This window comes from Centruroides sculpturatus, unplaced genomic scaffold (genome assembly GCF_000671375.1).
Source record: "Centruroides sculpturatus isolate CEXI.00-Female unplaced genomic scaffold, Cexi_2.0 scaffold268, whole genome shotgun sequence".
Lineage (NCBI taxonomy): Eukaryota > Metazoa > Arthropoda > Arachnida > Scorpiones > Buthidae > Centruroides > Centruroides sculpturatus.
The window spans coordinates 553,602-574,150 of NW_019384499.1; the positions used below are offsets into that span (position 1 = coordinate 553,602).

Genomic DNA, 20,549 nt, shown 5'->3' on the forward strand with positions numbered 1-20,549 from the left:
AATATTCAAATTATTTTTTAATAAGATCTTTATCTAATTACAACATCAATTTCCGAAAGAATAATTAAGCTTTCATGAAATTACATTATTATTAGTAATCCAGAATATTTAGTTTCAAATTAGCAATTTATAACAAAGTCAGGCTATATAATACGTGGAAGATGAAAATAAGATGATAAAAAAAAATGTAGAGAATATCATCCTACTGTTTCTATAGAAACCTAGGACAATACTTTCCACAAGTAATTCTTGATTTATCTTAATGAAGTTGGTTGACGTCTTTGTTTATGCTTTAGATTTAATTCGTATAAGAAAATTATTTTATTTGTAAACACTAATAACGTTAACTGTTTGTCTGTCCTTCCTTAATCTCGAAAATAGAGTAAGACACATAAAATTCAAAACCAGATGTAGAAAGCTTAGAGGTAGGAAGCCCCGAAACTATATATGAACTTCCGATACAAATTTGAAGTTACGTTATTTCAATTTAAAACTTCCCCTGAGTTAGATAGATGATCGGCACGACTCAATTGCTAACGGAAAAGTATGATGTATAGGGGCAAGACACCACTAATTTAAGGTGGAGAGGGTATATTTTAAATTAATTAAATTAAAAATATGATTAAAAATAGCAATTAACAAATAATCGTTCGTTCTGTATGGATTTTTATTCAAAAAAAGAAACACTCCTAAAAAAATGGCTGCCGTTTAGAAATGGACAGTATTGGCGGTTAGACTACATTAAGAAACATAGTTGTAGATTTAAAAACATTTTCTGATCTCTCATTTAAAAAAACTTATTATTTACCCCTGTCATTAGCCGAATTAATTAATATTTTATAGTGAATAATTAACTTTTAAATAAACTAAAACTTATTTTGAATTTTTATCATTTATAATGTATAATGCAATTAAGATTTGGTTAAAAAATTAAAATGAAAGTTCTTCATTTTTGACTTGTAACTTCCAAAATTAGATTTATTTAATCTTATCAAAGTAAATGAGACTTTACATAAACTTTTTTCATTACTCCGGGAGTCGCATGGATTACAAATGCAATCAATAATGGGAACTAGTGAACTGCATCCGAATTATATTGTAGTTCATCTACTTATTTATATCGATCGATTATACATAAAACTATTTTTTGTAACATCTAAAATTAAAATCGTAAATTCATGCAATACTTCGAGCTTAACGTACCCTTACGCTTACAAAAGTATTTCCTAAAATTCTTAATTTCGTTTGTCTTGAAGTAGCTTCCAAACCAGGTTCTGTATAATTCATTTTTAAGGGGGGCGTGTTCTTCCGTCGAGGCTACTGGCGTATTTTTCAGAGCACTCGGCTTTCTACACCAAGAGTAAGAATTTAATCGTTTTTTTAAACGTTAACTATTACTAATAAGTTTAAAATTGTTATTATTTATTATAACTTATATTGGCAATAATAAAAATAATTACTATGCAACGTTCACCATTCAAACGAGGAAGACCTCCATTAAACCGTACCCAACCAGGAACAAAGAAAAACCAGTCATCTTCATCAAGTTGCAAAACGATAATGGACTTTAACTTTTGCCCTGAAGAAAACCTTCAAGAAGAATGCATCGAAGAAGTGAATTATAATCGAAAATCATCGCAAACTAGTGCAAATGATACTCCAGGTGAGTCAACTACTTCTGAACAAATTTTGACTAATAAACCGGACATTTCTTTAGACACCATTACTTCCGTGCTTTGGGGACAAAATATCTGATTTGATAAATACAACTAACGATAAACTCTTTAACCAAATGGTAATTATCAAACAGGAACTTGATTTTATTCACGAAAACATTCGTGAAACGAAAGAAACTCAGAAAAAAATGGAAGCAGAGATTAATAGTTTGAAGCAAGAAATAGACAAATTACAAACGGATAAAGAACTTTTACAATTTAAAATGGACTCGTTAACAAATGAACATCGTTACAACAATATAATTATGTATAATTACCCAAATCATAAAACCACTTCAAAAGCAGAAATACTCAACTTTATTACTAATACATTAAATTTACAAGATATAACTCAAAAGGATATACTTGAGATAATNTCTAAATATTCACGAAATAATTCAATTCTAACTTTTATTATTTCATTTTGTTTTATACTTAGAATTAATATTATTATAAAAGTGATATATTTTATAATTTCAAATAAACAGACGATATAAAATAATATACAGTACTGTAATCTCATTTACATAACTAATTCGACCAATCACAGAAGAGGTTTTCAATTACGTCAGAGTTAACTATCGTCTGTCGAATGTCATCAATAATTTTCGAATTAATGGCGTGAATTTTATGATTATGATTAATTAAATATTTACTTAATGGAAGCGATTCTGCTCTGTATGAAAATAAATGAATCTAAAAGCCAAAGAATAATTATAAAGATAAAGGTAACTGTAATTATTAATCGTGAAAGTTGTATAAACTGAAATTAGTATTAGGCCTAATAATAAAATTCAACTTGAATTAGGCCTAATAATAAAATTATTATACTTTACATTGTTCTTATGTTAACTTAATCTTATAATTTTTTTTTATTTTTTAATATTTAGCAAGTTTAAGAGTCGCCTCTAATGTACGTTTCTTGTTTGGTAAGTTTGGTAAGTGCATATCAATGTGTTTTTATTAGATTAGACATATATCTTATAATCTGTTTAAGATAAACATCCTAGAACTTTATCGCTAGCATCTTGGATCCTTACATTAAGCAAACTAACACTTTTACATAAGAGGCTGTTACGTAAGAGGGAAAGTATGGCGGTAGGTAAAAAATATACCCAAGATTTTTACATTTTTGGAACTCGGGGAGACCTTAAAACATGAAGAAATGCAAAAATATTTGATACCTTTTCGTTAACTGGGCGCCATTCAATTTTCAATCCAGTTTTAGAAAAAAGATGTTTAATTTTACATTTTTTTACAGATAGACCTTATTTTACAAACATATTACAATGAATATGTTTATACACATTTTTACTACTATTATTTTAACTTTTTTTTTTTTTTATTTGAATTTTTAACTTTAGCATTCCGCGAAACCAAACATACAATAAATAATAGAAAAGTAGTAAAAATGTGTATAAACATGTATATAAACACATTCATTGTAATATTAAACATGTGTGAATTACTAAATAAAATATCGATTTTGCTAAAAATATTAGTAAAACTGACTGGCGCCCAATTAACGGAAAAGTATCAAATATTCTGAGATTTCTGGGTCTATTACAGATGTTTGTGTGTGAAGGACACGATTATTTTTCACCTATTTTGAAGCCTTTTCCCGTGTCAAATATTTCTGAAGTTTAGCAGGTAGGTTTGTGTATTAGGGGCAAATGTTTCTAGATATTTTCAGGAAAATCGGATCATTGGTTCGGGAGATATGGTTTCACCCCCTTAATATCACTGGCTTTTTAGTGCTTTCTGAGCGGGAAAAGACCTAAAACCACAAAAAGAAAAACTCTTTAAGATCTCCCGAACCAATCTTAAAACTTAAAGATAATGGTAGCAAAAACAAATAATGGCGGAAAAGTCCAGCAAAAACTTTGCCAACTTGTTTATTAAGTGCATTAAGATGTTTAATTTTATTTTAAAAATATTATAACAAGAATTTAAAAAAGTGTTTATAAATAACTATAACAGTACATCACGTTGATAAAGGTCATTATTTATACATAAGCTAAAAATTCTTATCGTAAAACAGGAAGTATCTCTGCATTCATAATAATATTAAATAGTAAGGCTCGAGGCATAACAGATATTTTTCGAAAAATCTTTCCTTCGTTTTGAAATATTCATCCGTGGCCTAATGGTTAGCTATGTAAATGCTTCGTTGTGAATGATCGTGTTTCCTGACACCATCCCAGAAATCAATCTTATATTTAATGTTTATATTATTATATCTCTAATATATAACTTATAAACAATGTGGAAACTGTTTATAAACGTGAAAAGTAAAAATGTCATTTATCTATATAGTTTTATTGAATTAAGAATACGATAGAGCGTCGTTTATTCGAATCAATTGGGGACTGGGTTTTCGGATAACCGATTGTGTACGAAAAAATATATTAACCTATCCCATGTTGAAATTTTTCTCCGTTGCGTGTCGCTTCGCGTTGAATTTTCGTCGACGTTAAGCCTAACGTAAACTTTTTAAAATAATAATCGTGGATATTGTATCGTTAAAAATTATTTCTTTATTTTTTACAAAGAAAATAAATATCTTGAAAAATATAAAAACAAAAAAATTATACTTTAGAAGTTAATATAATATCAAAAACGTTCGATTCAGCACGGCACACAGTCCTCAGAAAAACACTACACAAAAGTGCCAGTGCTGCCAGCTAAAACATACACATTAACAAAAAAAAAAAAATAGTGGAGTAGCCAAAGATTGCAGCTCCATAGCACTAGCGAAAATTAAAATTTGCCGATTGGAATCCTTTCGGTTAACCGACGTTTCGGATAACCGGCTTTCGGATAAACGAGGCTATATTGCAGTATATTTACTAAAACTGAAAAAATTTCATTTAAGTTTACAGTTACTTGTTCTCGAATCTTATATAAGTTACACATTCTCATGAATAGAAGAATAAATTTTAAAATTAAATAATAAAGTTCAAACTAAAGTACTTTCAGTTAATAATAAATTATAGTAACCTCTAGTTATATCGCATATTCGGATATACCGCGCTTATTTTTTTATCTTCCAAATATAAAAGCGCTTAACAAGTAATTCTTTAAAAAAGTCGGTTGCCATTGAATTTCTACAGGCAAAGAACTATTACCTTATTCCAGGTAATGACGTTTAAACTACATTATATGAAATACAACCTACGAAAAAGCAAGTCGGCATGGAAATCGTAAATAGACAAAACAAGTGGACAGCTACATCAATTATATCGCACCATCGATATAGCGCTCATTTGGTTTGTCTCTTATAACAAGAGGCTACTGTACATAATACATAATTTAATAATAAATAATAATAAATTATTATTATTATTATTAATTTAAATTAAATTTAAATTATGTATTATTAAATTATTATTATTTGAAGACAAGTTCGCCCAAATAGGGATCACCATTTCATACTTTTGCATTATAGACAATACTTTTCCGGCGACCGACCTTCCTTTCTAGGTTACTAGCCGCCAAAAAGTTTAAAAAAGTCCTTTTAAAAACNTTTATTTATTATTATTATTTGAAGACAAGTTCGCCCAAATAGGGATCACCATTTCATACTTTTGCATTATAGACAATACTTTTCCGGCGACCGACCTTCCTTTCTAGGTTATTAGCCGCCAAAAAGTTTAAAAAAGTCCTTTTAAAAACCCAAAAAGATTTCCAATTAAAAACACAAAGATTTTCTAAAATCGGAACTGGTGTTATACGAACGTCTTCCTTGTTACCATCTGTACCTTCTTGGGGGTTTTCTGCCTTTTATCCAGAAAGGAAGGTCGGTCGCCGAAAAAGTATTGTCTATAATGCAAAAGTATGAAATGGTGATCCCTATTTGGGCGAACTTGTCTTCAAATAATAATAAAAAATAAAAAGAACCATCGGAAGAAAAATTACGAATAATAAATTACGTAAAATGATAATTTTATCACTAGCACAATAAAGAAATTATTTGTGATTGAAAATATTAACGAATTTTTTATATTAAATCACTCCCGACTTTTTGAAAATTTTTTATTACCTAAAATACGTTATATAACATGTTTCTATATGTTTCGGCAATTTAATAGTGATATATAAATTTCAATTAGCCTATATCTGAAACTACATATGTAGTTACTTTCACGGCTGTTATACTGTATGTTGTTAACTGTTGCCGAGAAAGTTATGTATCTCGTTGCTGGATATTTTTATAACATTCTTCTTCATGAAATTAGTCATTTTTTAGATAACACAAACTCATTCATAATTAAAAGATTCATAATAAACAGATTAACAAATAGTTTGATTATATAATCAAACTATTTGTTAATCTGTTTATTATGTTATTATGTCATTTTTTTATTTTTAATTAAAAAAAAGTTAACCTTAAACGTTTGTTTTCTTATAAATTAGAACTTATAAAAATGGAGACAAAATTGTCGATTAAAACGATGTGTTTACGTCCTAGTGTAAATATTTGAGGAAATTTTTAAGCCTACAGCAAGTACGATTTAAATATTAAAAATTTCATTTTTAATATCAAATATGCTGCAGATTGATGAAATCAAATAATATCAGATGAGCTACTGTTTTTAAACATTTTTTTACGTGATTTAAACTTACGTCATCGTTGACATTCAACTGATTCTATCTACGATTCGTTGTGCAATGGTAGAGAGGACGTCATGATGACGATATAAAGTAACGTAAAATGACGTCATGGAAAACTTGTGTTTAAAAATAAATTTCACGCAACTTTAGTAAAAAGAATTTGTTTATTATTTTAAAAAATAATAATAATTAATACCTAATATAATGTATAGCATGGTATTCATTTAATTAATCGTTTTTCTTCATAATAAAATAACATGAAATATTTAAAAAATATTTATATAACGATATTAATAATTATATATTTTTGTAATGTAATTATTGGTTTAATTTTAAAATATTACTTTATAATTAAAAATCAACAATTTATAAGGGAAACGTTATATTAACATTTCATTTAATAAAGTATTATTGCTATAGGTAATAAGATATGTTTATTCATTATCCTTTTCGAAACGTAATTATTTAAAAAGTTATAATTAATTTTAAAAACATTTTGTTTTAGCCAATTTTGTTAAATTATTTAAAATCAAAACTAATTTCTTGTAACTGTCAGCTATAAAGGGTGAGGCAATAATTATTGCCACCTTGAATATCTCTTAAACTAAGTGAACTATCAAGATCCCGTTTCTTCGAGGTTGTATGATGTCAAGGGGGACGCATTTGGATAAAAATTATTTGACCTTGAGTGGGCGCATCAAGGTGAAATGAAGGTCTTTCATTTTTTAAAATAAAATATGTGTGTATATATTTTGATGGTGACTACTGAAAGAAATATTGCGATCTATAACATAAGGGCATTTCAAGTCATCAGAGCTCAGTTATAACAAAATATTTTGTTATAACTGAGATTCGACATTTTAAGATATTCAAGGAGCAATATATGTTCATTAATTTCATTTTATAAAGTTCATATAAACATTTTTATTAATTTACATTAAAATATTATGGTTTATATGTTTAAATTCACTAATCTATTAATAAACACGAATTTTATTTATAACCATTATCGGATCAATAAATATTAAATAAATGGTTTATAAAACAAATAGAAAAGATATAAAACAAATAGAAAACAAATAGAAACAAATAGAAACTATAAAACAAATAGAAAATATATTACTATTATCATTAATGACCTGTAATATTCTCTCCTTTTTTTTGTGAAACAATTAAATTTATGCATAAATTATTGAGGCATCAATTATAAATTATGTGTCTTATTAGAGTCAAACACCGTTCAAACAAATAGTTGCACAAGAAAATATATTGAAATTAATTATTATTGTAATATTAATTACTCGACTAGAGAAATTATATGATGTAAATTCAACTCTTTAGATTTAAATCTACGCGGCCTCAGAAAATAAGTGGGTTTATATTTTTATATAAAAGAAAAAAACAGTAAGATTGAGGTTTTGAAAGAACGTTGATTGTCAGAAAATCAGGAGTCAAGACACTGACTACATATACAGGAATCAGAGTTGTCAATTTTTGGGGGTCGATTTCTCTGTCCCCAAACACCTGAAGTAATTTCGAATATCTTGTTCGTAAGAAAATTATTTTCTTAGGTAGTGTGTAAAATTTCAAGATTTTCTGTAATGCGGTTGCCGAAATATAAAGAATTGAAAAATGGAAAAATCGCTAAAAAAAGAAAGAAAGCTGTATTTTCTTCTCCTTTTCCTCCTTTATCTGCAGTCGCTCATAGAGAAAAAACTATTGGGTCTAGAAACCGCAAATTTTAAACTTAAGCCTTTCTCGTTATCAATGAGGTGCTCGCAAAACTTCCGGGTCGCTAGGTCAAAGTTTACGAGTGTTTCCCCATGGAGTTACTTCAGTCTTACGGCTTAATTTTATGCTTATAAAGATAAAATTGCATGGAAACAAATGGATTTTATTCAAAATGTTACTCGGATTACAAAAGCTCAAATTTATGCCAAATTAAAACTTTTTATAACGATTTTTCTAAACGGCGTATCGAAACAGTCTGTCGCCGACCACCGACCAAATTGTACGTTATAGTCTTAGGTCTTGATGTAATAATACAATTATCAAACGAAAACAATTGATATCCAAACAAAAACATAAAATGTAAAAAAGTTATGCCAAAAAAATTTATGAGAATTTAGACGACGGTCAAAATTTTCCTTAACAGTTTTTCTTTTGTAAAGATAAGCTTGGGGCTTGGAGGCGAAATATAGAAAACAATAATACAGGTAAAAGTCTTCTAAGTGCGAAACTTATCTTTACCAAAGCAAAACTGTTAAGAAAATTTTTGACCGTCTTCTAAATTCTCATAAATTTTTACTTGGCTAATCTTTTTACATCTCAGATGTTTTTGTTTGGATTTATGAATTCAATGATGTTAATCTTGAATTAATATATTAAAAGAAAAATTATTCCTAATTAAAATGATTATCATAATTAAAATATGAAAAATAATCTAATTATAATTATCATTACTTAATAACAATAATTATAATTAGATCATTTATACTTTCTTGGCTGTTATATATAACGGGGGGAAAGTATGGAAATCGGTCAAAAAATGACCCTCAAGATTTTTTTTGGACTCAAGACACCTAGAAACGTCGAGAAATGAAAAAAAAAACATTAGGAAGTTTTTTCTATGTATGGATGTTTGTGTGTGGCTTAATAACTTCTATGCTTTTTGTCAAATACTCCTGAAATTTTTCAGGGAGATTGGTTTATTAGGGAGATTGATTAATAACATCAATCTTCCTAATAATTTTGGTGGTTTGAGGGATGGGGAGATAAAGAGCGTAGTGTGTCGTATCTCGATGTAGGATCGGACTTAATGACGATTTTACTCATTATTAGCATTTACAATTTTTTAAAAATAAAATCCATTCCTCAAAATTAAGTTTTTGCCATTTTATAATAATTAAAAATATAAAATGTTTTTAAAATAAAATATGATAACACATGGCTCCACAAGCAGTTTTAAATATTGCCGGTAAAGTGTCATTGCTGGATTATTGTTATATTTATTCAAAAGAAACAGCGTCAAAAACAATTTAAAAAAATTATATTTTAACTGTTTACTGATAAACTTTATATGTAAGATCTATACACACACACACATATATATATACATAGAAATATACTGTATATATAAATGTGTGTATAATTTCTTTAGCTTTTGAAAGAATACTATGTATATGATAACTAAAAGAAAACATTATATTTATATATATAAATGCATAGAAATTTTTTACAACGAAAAATATATAGTCTATCAATCAAAATCTATTGGTTTTATATATAGTCTATACAATTCTATTTTTACAAGAGTTTGATTTAAAACTGTTTGGAAAAAACTTAATATTTTATAACACAATTTGTTTTGATGTAACATATTTCAATAAATTTGCCTATTTAAAAATATCTCCGTTTGATTTAATTCTAAGGAAAAATATTCATATTCTTTTCTAGAAAAATATTTTTTAAAAAAAGAAAAACTTAGAATTTATATTTAATGCTATTATATACGCTCAAGTAAATTTTAGCCTTTTTTTACGGCTTATTTGAACATGTGTAGCGACAGTCTTTCATTCAGACTTTATCCAGCAATTGAAACAGTTCGAAAAAATTTAATTCGAAGTTTGACGATTTGTCTGTATGATTGCATTTCTTTCGATTTCTTTCAGTGCGGAATAGTTTTGTATACCATTTGGTATTAAAAACTAGAGGTATTTTGGTTTTAATTAAAATCGAATAATGTCGAATAAAAAATAAAGTTAAAATCTGTGCGAATAATACAGGCTATATAAGTAAGTTACAATTGTCTCTCCTCTAATTTATTAACTAAAATCGAAATATTTTGTTTCAAACATTTTATTATATTAGGTGGTTTATCCTATCATATTAACTGGTTTTTAAGATATGAAACTAATCTTCCATTTTTTTTGTACAGTCTTTTTTAACGGAGTCTTCAGAAACGTATCTACCGTGTAAAAACGAAATTAGTTAGCTTATATGGGAAGGACGCCTATACTGAATATACGCTTATTTGCTGTAATTGCGGGACAATAACAAACCACAAGGGAAATATGTTAGTCTCGATACAAAGTTTGCGCACCTCAGAGTACTTGGCAATACAATAGCTGATGAATACGCTTTAGTGTGATTGTTATCAATATGAGTCTGAAATCTAAGTCCTTGATGATTGTGCTAGAGGTTTATGACTACAAGTAGGTTGCTTTCGTGTCACTGTAGTCTACTAATAAGCATTGTTATATCATAAACTAAGGTAATAGGCATACAAGAAAACTCGTAATTGTCGTTTTCGAGGGGTTGGAAGATATGTTCAAGATGACGACGAGTTCTAAAATAGACCCATAGGTGTTTCTTAGGATAACATTAAATTCGATATTTATGTCGGACAGAATGTTTATCGACTGCCACAATACCGAAGTATGCAAGTGCGAAGTTTAATGAGAATGGCAGATTTCGATTTTGTAAACTACGAGGTGAAGATAAGCAGGAAGATACGATACAACGCAGCCTATGTATTGCCAGAATTGGGTTCATTAAGCTTGTGAAAAGGTTCTACTGCACTATTTGCGAAGACACGATTTCTGGGCCAAGAAAAGGAAGAATAAATAAAAGCCTTGTGTCAGATTAGAGAAGCCATTTTCCACAACATTTAACTGGCGGTCCAATTTAAAACTGGTGGTTCAGTTTTGGAAACAATTACCTTTATTGGACCAATCCACACATTGGATTAACCGATTTTTAAAGCCCTATATTTGAAGAAGTTAACACTTACGGCGTTTAAAGTGACATTGTTACTATGAGTCGAGAAACTTTTTACTTTCACAAACTACGTTTCCAGGTTTTCTACTTCCACATTTTCCTCAGTGGTCCAATTTAAACACATTTTCCCTATTATTAATGCTTTTAGTTTCTTGCAATAAGATGATAACTACAAAATAAAAATTTTCACGTAATTTCAAATTACATCAATGCATGTTTTATGTTAAAGTAATAAAAAATTAAATGAACTAAACAAAATAAAGTTATTTGAAGCAAATAGCTGATTACGTAATATTGATCTGCAATACCTTTTTAATAAATGCAACTGGAATTGTCGATCTCTAGAAAAAGAAAAATTATTGATTTTGCACTGCATTCTTTGAAAACGTGCGATATTTAATGTCATTAGTGAATGAGATTAGTTTTTTGATGTAGCAAAATGAAGGAAATTATAATTACAATCATTGAAATTATTATTTAAACTTTTGATAAATCTTTCGTAATAGAAAAAAGTATTAACTTATTCCTAAATCTGCGTTATATGGCAATTTTTCGAAAATAATTTCATCATTCTTGTCTATTTTACATTTTTTGATGTAATTGGTAGTACTTTATATAAGATTGTGTCAGTTGAAACAATGAAAAAGTTTAGTTCAATTACTCGTACCAAAATATAATATGTTATTCGAAAAGCGCAGCTAATTCAAGAAATTTCAATAAATAGACGATTAAAATAATGTAGTGAATTCGAAAACCAAGATAAATTAATTTTTGTAGAAATAAAACAAATTTTTTTTTTCTCAATTATTTTTAGTTTTTTTAGCAACAACTGAGATTTTTGATAAGATCTTGACCTATTATGTTAGACTGCTAGTTATACTATTATTATGCTAAAACCTTCAAGTCTGTATTTAAAATTGTTGAAATTTGTTAATAAATACAAATTTATTGCTAACAAAACTGGTTGATTTCTTCCAAAGCTATCAGCTTTCTTATTTTAAATAAAAATATAATAACGCATATTACATGACTTCAGTTAGGTAAAATTAAGTAGAAACACTGTCGTGTTTCGGAGAATGTTACTCAATTACTTATTCTAAGGTGATTAAGTAACATTCTCCGAAAAACGACTGTTGGCACGTATCTTGGTTCCTTTCCAATCTGCCTTGAGCATCACTGATATTCTCAAAATCCCGGATTCGCCATCGCCTGTAACTTGTATCCGGAAATATGATAATGTATATGGATTCTCGCTTTTCACTTATAGAAAATAAGTATTTAGCAAAATATTTTAGTACTATTAGACGAATATTTTAAATATTAAAAAATTCATTTAATAAAAATTCTTTAATGTAAAATAAAATACTTTTAGCTTAAAATATATTGTAAATAAATAAACAAACCAATAACATCCAATGCAAAAATTTTGATATATAAACTATCTGTTCATTCAACTCAAAAACTAGACATAAAAATAAATTATAGTCAGGTTATATATTCTGAAATCTTTCTGTGCATACGAGATGTTCTTAAACATCTAAGTTATTTAGATAAGTTATCTTTTATTCTAAAGCAACTCTTAATTTAATTCTGGAAACAGTTAATTTCAATCACGTCGTACGTTCAGATATTAAATTTTTATTATTCTTTTAGCGACTCGGCAGACTACAAAATTAATATTGTATAAATAAAAATAGATTTATATATTTTCTTGTAATGTCCACTACGCCATCTCATAAACAAATTTAAACATGAGCTACATTTTTATTTTTTTTAAGCTAGTTTACAAAAAGATATCTATTCTGTGTCTGTCTTCGTTTTGCATTTTTTAATACTTAAAAAATATTATAATACTTCGTCATAAAGAATGTGATAGATGTAGTTATAATGATGATATAACATACTACAAATACATTAGTTTTCGATTATCTGTGTTTACTTAATTATCAGATCTTTATAAATGGGAATTTGATTTAATTATAAATGCATTTTTAGTACCTTAAATATGATGATTAAAATGAAAATTTTCTATCGCTGTAACCTATATCCGAACTATATTTTATTCTATTCATTCCCCTTTTTATGAACATATCAAATCTCTGTATTTTACATAAATAATATTAATATTTCTCTAAACATTAGAATTTATCATTGAAATATATAGGGCCTTTTGTTGACATTTTTCTTAGTTTTTAATTAGAACTAATTAATTATATCATATTTCTAATTAATAAATTTTTTATTTATATAAATACTTATTAATTAAAGCTCTATATTGTTTAATTATTTTTATTATTAATAATTAAAAACAATGTTTACTTAAATTGGAGCGTATTATTATTATTATTGAAGTGCGGTACTTTCGTTATTAATTATGAAATGTTCCATTTCATACTTTTAAAGCGAATTCAATTAAATAATAATTTTTACAAAGAACAATATTTTATAGATGATGCGTTAAATATCAGAAATAAAGAACCTTTTGATGTAGACTTATAAATAAATAAATAAAATTTAGAACTAATTTTTTATAATTTAAATCAAATAAAAACATTTTTAGAATTATAATTAAAATAACTTTGATTACATTTAATATGAGTAAGATTATACAATAATTTAAAACATTTGTTAAACAAATTATTTTAATCTACTAATAGTAAAATAATATATGTGTATATTAAAATGCGGGTATTTTTTCACCAATAACTATCGAATTTTACGAAGCTTATTGATTCGTTGTTATTAAAATTATTATTATTATTATTAAAAATTAAAGCTAAAGGCCAAAGTAACAACCTTAAAGGATAAGATGCAAATTTTATACATAATGCTTCATGTAATTTCTATACTTTTCATTGATGAATGCAACTATTATATAGATATATAAAGTTTTATAGTATAACGATCATCATATAAAAATTGTTTTTTAAACAGAATTAATTATTGGGAAATAAAGATATTTTTATTTTAAATCTAAATAAATTATAAAGATTATTATCTAATAATTCTTTCAATTATCTTCAAATTAATTTTTCATTTTTAGCTTCTGAACATTTAAAGAGTTTTAAATTAATATTGCCATTAAATGTACTTTTTAATATTTAGTAAGAACTAAAAAAATATATTTATATAAAATAAAATAAAATTTCTTGTAATTATATATTATTTTTAAACACAGCAATAAAAAGCATAAAATAAAATTAATATATACTAAATTATGTTTTAATTGCGTATAATTATATAGGCCTATATATAATTTTTATCATAAGTCTCGAAATAGATGAAGACTTTTTAATTTATCCAAAATTTGATTATTAATATTATATAAGAATACAGTAAATCAAATTTCAGTTTTAAATGTTGATCCTTTCTAAATATTAAACGATAATTAGTTCGTATATTAATTATAATTTTAATATTAAGAAATAAAAATTGTTTTAACAGAAAATCTCTTTTCGTAGTAATTTTGAAGTTATATAAATGGATATTTTGTTGTTTATAATTCATGTAAGAATATCGAATTCTAGAAAACATATTTAAAAATCAAAATTAATTCCCAATTAATAAAGAAAACAAATAGATTTGTTTATTAAGTAAATTATAATCCGTAATTAATTTGGAATTTTTATATTTATTAATATAAAAATTTTAAAACAATAATTAGATCTTTTCAGTGTTTGTCACTTTTGCTTTTCAATAAAAAAATAAATAGATAAATAAATAAATTCAAACAGATTTTCATCTAATAATATTTATATTCTGTTTAAGTATTTAAAATTATATAATAATTATTTAATTAAAAATAATATAATCAGATATCTTATGGCTTGACTGTAATAAATAAATGTAAGTTTAATACAATGGATAAAATTGGAATGTGCCGAATTTTAGATTACATCTAGAAACTTTAGAAGACTAAAGTGAATTAACGAAAAGCAGATTAATAATTATTTAATGCGATAATTAAACATAATTTATTTAAAGAATTGACAAAACTTTAAGTTTAACTGAATGTTCATAATTGATTTCATAGAATAACTCGATAAAGTCATGATAATGTTATAAGAGAAGTGCTCTTAATGAAATCGCATTAATCTCTCTTGATAAATGTACAAATGATTACTACAACACTTAACAAATTACTGAATCACTTAAGCGATATTTAATTGATAAAAATAATATCGGAAGTATACTAAAATAAAATTAACTTAAATTATTTTATCGTATACATTTAACAGATGTTAATAAACCATCATAAAATCTTAAAATCTTAATTATAATACAGCAGATTAAAATAATTTCTCATATTACATTTATATAACATACGTTAATAAACAAGTAGATTTACACTTAAGTTTTTAATATCGTTTATTGTCTTTCTTACATAATGATAAACTATAAAAGTTTGATTTAATTATATTATAATTATTAAGATACTTTATAGATAAGTATGCAAAAAATTATTTTTTTCCAGAATGATTATATAAATTTTAAATGGTTCGTGTTTAATATTTATTTCATCAATACTAATAATACTTTTGAGACTAACATCACCCTTAGATTAAATGAAAATTAAGTGAATTAATCTAAAAATTGCCTCTAACGTCATCGTTGATGTAGGTTGTTCTATTTTATTTGCAAAATCTGTTTACTCATTAATTTTATATTAATGTATAACATGATATTTATAGTAGAACTCGATTTCTATTGTGTTATTTATATTCTTTACAAAATGGCTTGTTATACGAAGAATAGTCTTTTACTTCTATTTTGAATATGTTATAAATTTGTTTATTTAAAAGAGAAGTAATAGGAACTCTATTATTAATTTTTTCAATTTATGATATGAAGCAACAAAGATTAATGTTTGCGCTTTTAAACAGAAATTCGAAACTAATTCAAATTACAATAAGGAATTTAAAGTGCTCTTTTAACTTTAAAATTTTAGCTTTAATTAGAATATAGTTAACCATTTATAAATGAGAAAATAACTCATTAACTTTCTAATTTAGCGATCGTATTAAGCATAGTCCTCCAAATGAAAGTTATTTTTGTATGATAAAATGTATCTAAAGGAGCAATGTTTGTAAGAGTAAATTAGTAATTTCTTTTGCAATTGCAGGAAAATGGAGATAATTAAGTCAATTTTCTTTTATATTACAATATGGTCTAATGATAATTGATGATAAATGGAGTATTTAAATAAAATTATCGTTAGTTGTGAATGTTTTACATGAGGGAATAACCGGCTTAAGAGGATTAAAACTTCAAAAATTTTTAAAACGAGATTTTGAATGGATTACAATTGTTAATTATTATTTGAAAATAATTTAAAATATGTGATTCCAGTAATTTTTCTCATTGAATTTAAAAAAAATAATAAACTCGAAAAATATATTTCTCTAAACAACTCTCTGAATGAACAAATTATTTAGTGCGAGTTTTACTACTCTGAAAGCTATTAACTTGATTACTTTCATTAATTGTATTGAGTTTTGTCAAACCACACACATTTTTAAATCTAAACTCGGAATAGTTAAAAAGTAACCGCATTAAAATTTTATTTCGATTAAGAGATTAGAGATACTCTCATCAAAGTATCTCCAATATTATGAGTAATCCAAATTTCATATTCTTTAAATTAAATATTTTGAATAAGAAGATATTGATTTTGCTTCCGTTTAAAAGTAATCTTGTTCAATTATCAAAAACTAAAACTTATTTATTAAAAAATTGATAATTATGTATGTGTATATTAATTATATTTTGGAAATATAAAATCATCTTTCACAGTTGCACAAATAGGTAGCAGCATATTAATCATAAAATGAAAAATAATTGACTTCATAGGAAGTGATAAACCACGTTTTATTTTTTTTTTATTTTTGAACTCATAGGCCTATATTTATGTTGATACCCTACTCCATTACTAATTATGAAAATACTTATATTTGATAAATGTAAAATTGTACTTTTTTATTTAATTTACTGAAATTAAACGAAATGCGTATAATGATTTACAAAAAAAAAATTTACGTGAAATATAAAAATAATGATTTTTATTCCATATTCATAAAATTGTTGATATTTAGTTTAAATATTAAATTTAAAAAATTAAATTAACAATTAACATCAATAAAATTATACAATTTATACTTGATAATACGCATTTTTTTTTTGTGAATAGACTGTTCTTACTTAAACTGGAAGCTCACAGTGTATTCTGTAAAAATAAATTACATTCAAAATAAAAAAAAAGCTGAAATTATTTTTTTGTAAATTTTAATATCTTAATATTTTTTTAGATTTTGTAGACTTTTAAAATAAATAGTTTGTAATTTATTATTATTATTATCATTATCATCATCATAATCATCATATATCATCATAACTTGTTATAAAACATTTCATAAGATTTAATAATAATAAGCTTTTAATAGATAATATATTTCAAATTTTCATAGTCTTTTTAACAAAAGATAATTTGAATTTTTGTATTCAGGAGAATTCTTGATCAAATAAACAAAACATCGAGCCATTTTAAAATATTTACGAAGTATTTTAAAATTTTAATTTCCTTTCTGCACTTAAGAAATCTTCATTGTTGAGAGTTAAAATTCAATAATGTGAAATTTTTTACTGCAAAATAAATAACAATGTAAGACGAATGGGTAAGACGAATAACAGTTTTAGCATTGTTTCTTTTATTCATATTTATCTATGCTATTGTTTATTTTTAAAGGAAAATATTTTGAAATTGTTATCAATAAATTTTTAAATATCTATTTTTAACTAGTTATAATGCGTTGTCAAAGTGATTTTTGTTTCTCTTTAACTTTTAAAATATATTTCTTGTTTTTGATTTCTTAATTGTTAGAAAATATTTTAGATTCTAACTAAAATTCAATAATAACATCGCAAAAGACACTCCAAAAGAAAACTTTTCAATAATCATTAGATATTGTTTAAGCATAAATTTTAAATATAATAGTTATAAAAAATTTTTTTATAAAATTTTGTCCATTTTTCTATAAAACTATAAAATATAAAATGATTTCACTGAATAATTTTTTATACTTGCCAAATTATTAGTATAAAAATATTAAGAAGTGATTCAATATGTTAAATGTTATCGATATTACTAAAGTAAGAACTTTTAATAGTAATGATAATTAAAAGATTATCACTTTTATATATATATATTTGAAGTCATTCAGAAAACATGAAACATATTCGAATATGAAACAAAATTTACTGTTTAATATCTTCTGTTTTACGTTCGAGTATATTTTATGTTGTTTCATATTCGAATATGTTTCATGTTTTCTGAAATAAATAAAAAAATTAATTAAATGTAGTACTTATACACTAATACTAACAACAATTATAATAATACTAACAAATAATAAAATTTTATGCTCATAAATGAAAATAGGTTTGAATTTATTATTGAAATTTTAATAGTTATGGGCTGCAATTTGAAAAAATTGTAGATCTATAAATTCCCACTCTCGTCCGTGTGTCTGTCTTTCCTTAATCTCGAGAACAGAGTTATATACCTGAAAGACGAGACCAGATATGGACACCGTAGGGACAGAAAGCCTCAATTAACTATATAAGACCTTTCGATACAAACCAAAAGTTACGTTATTTCAATTCAAAAAATTTCCCGTAAAGATGTTAGATAATGGCCGGCAGGATATTGTTGCTAACAGGAAAAGTATGATGTACCGGAGCAAGCCACTACTAATTTGAGGTGGAGAGCATACATTTTAAATTAAATAAATTAAAAATATGATTAAAATTTGCAGCCTGGCATTGTGATGCCACAATAAATAATAGCTCGTTAATTTTTCATTATTCTGCTTTAAATATTTTTTACATAATGTAAACACTATTTCAATATGCATTTTGAAATTAATTGATTTTGTTAATTTATCAATGAACTTATAAATTTTTTTATTTATTAAACAACTATAAACTTGATATAAAATTTTCTATTCTTATTTAAGGTTAGATTCTTTAATAGTATGAGTTATAAATAAACCTACACGTTCTTCGATGAAACTGAGTAGTAGTTTCAGCCTCGATTCATTTTCACATTTTAGCACTTCACCGTTTCAAAACGAAATTCCGTTAGACCAACTTAAAACTTGCTTGAAATTTTTGATGCAATATGTTTTATTTTCTAGCAATTTTATTGCTTTGAATCGTATCATTTCCACTCTAACTGTCACTCGATTTCATCTTTTTTTGAACTCAAAAATATTTGTGTCAAACTTATGAAAGGAAATAAGAACGGCAGGTTTTTCAATTTAGTTTTTAAATTCGTCTATATCTTTTTATTAATAAGGTTTTTCTTTTGTAGTTTAATCATATTACGCAACATTTTCTTAAATCTTTTCGCTTCATTTATAAAACTGTAGGTTTAAAATTTAAATTGTAAGTTTGGTCTTTTAGGTATTACTATTAAATATAAATACATTTATATTTTATTTTTAATTTATTTTTGTAAAATTATCTCAAACGAACTGTTTTTGCCTTTTTATATAGCCTATCAGATTTATTTTATGGGAGAAAATGCTTCTCAACAAGCGTACCTTTTTCATAAAACATTGGTAAATATTATTTGTGGAAATAATAAATATAAAAGTTACGAAAAATGTTTTCATTTGAAAAATTATTCATGTATCCAGATTTATTTTTATTTCAAACTATAGAGCAATATTTTATAACGCATACGCACGCACATAACATAAATAATTTAGCAGGTAATAATTATAAACTGATTATAAATTTATTAGCAATTAAAAATCTTTAATGACAAATTTTACTGTAATTTAAATGTTTCTAATAACCGATATAATTTATCTATAAATGTTTATTTGTTTTATGATAATATTTTATCCACGGCAGATATATATCTTTTAAATTGTAACTATTAATACAAGTTTGGCGATATATTGCTAACATTAAACTCGACACATTAAGTTTAATGGAAGTAAATATGTAATACATCAAAATATTCAATAATAGTTTGAATAATAATTTATAGATAAATAACTTATGCTATGTATATTCTATTATACATATGTTATGCTATTTTTTTATTTTTATATTCAAAAATTTTTATGTTTATCGAAATAAAACGAGAAAATGTATTATGTCGGAGAAAGACTTCATACATAAAATAAACATTATATTGACTGTGAATAAAATTTATATTATATTAAAGCTGTATTATAATAGAAGTGAGTCGATTGAGTTTATATGTGGTATATACTGTATGTACTATATCTTTTACACATAACATATTAATATACAGTTGTCCACAAAGTTGTCCAAAGTCCACTTTATATAAAATTTAAAATTAAATTATTCAATGGGATCGGTTATTTAGTTAAAAATTGAATTAAAAAATATAACTATAATTCAAAATTT

General features: G+C 25.1%; 1 protein-coding gene across 4 annotated transcripts in view; it reads left to right on the plus strand.

Annotated features, from left to right (window-relative positions):
- Nucleotides 1-2,262: 2,262 nt before the first annotated feature.
- Nucleotides 2,263-20,549, plus strand: part of LOC111622004 (corticotropin-releasing factor-binding protein-like) — a 66,029-nt gene continuing 47,742 nt past the window's right edge. For 3 of the 4 annotated variants that reach the window (XM_023364301.1, XM_023364305.1, XM_023364304.1), the window contains exons 1-2: nucleotides 2,263-2,443; nucleotides 2,606-2,653. The gene's annotated coding sequence lies outside the window, so the exon portion shown is untranslated. The remainder of the gene's footprint in view (nucleotides 2,444-2,605; nucleotides 2,654-20,549) is intronic. The other variant, XM_023364303.1, reaches the window with a different exon arrangement.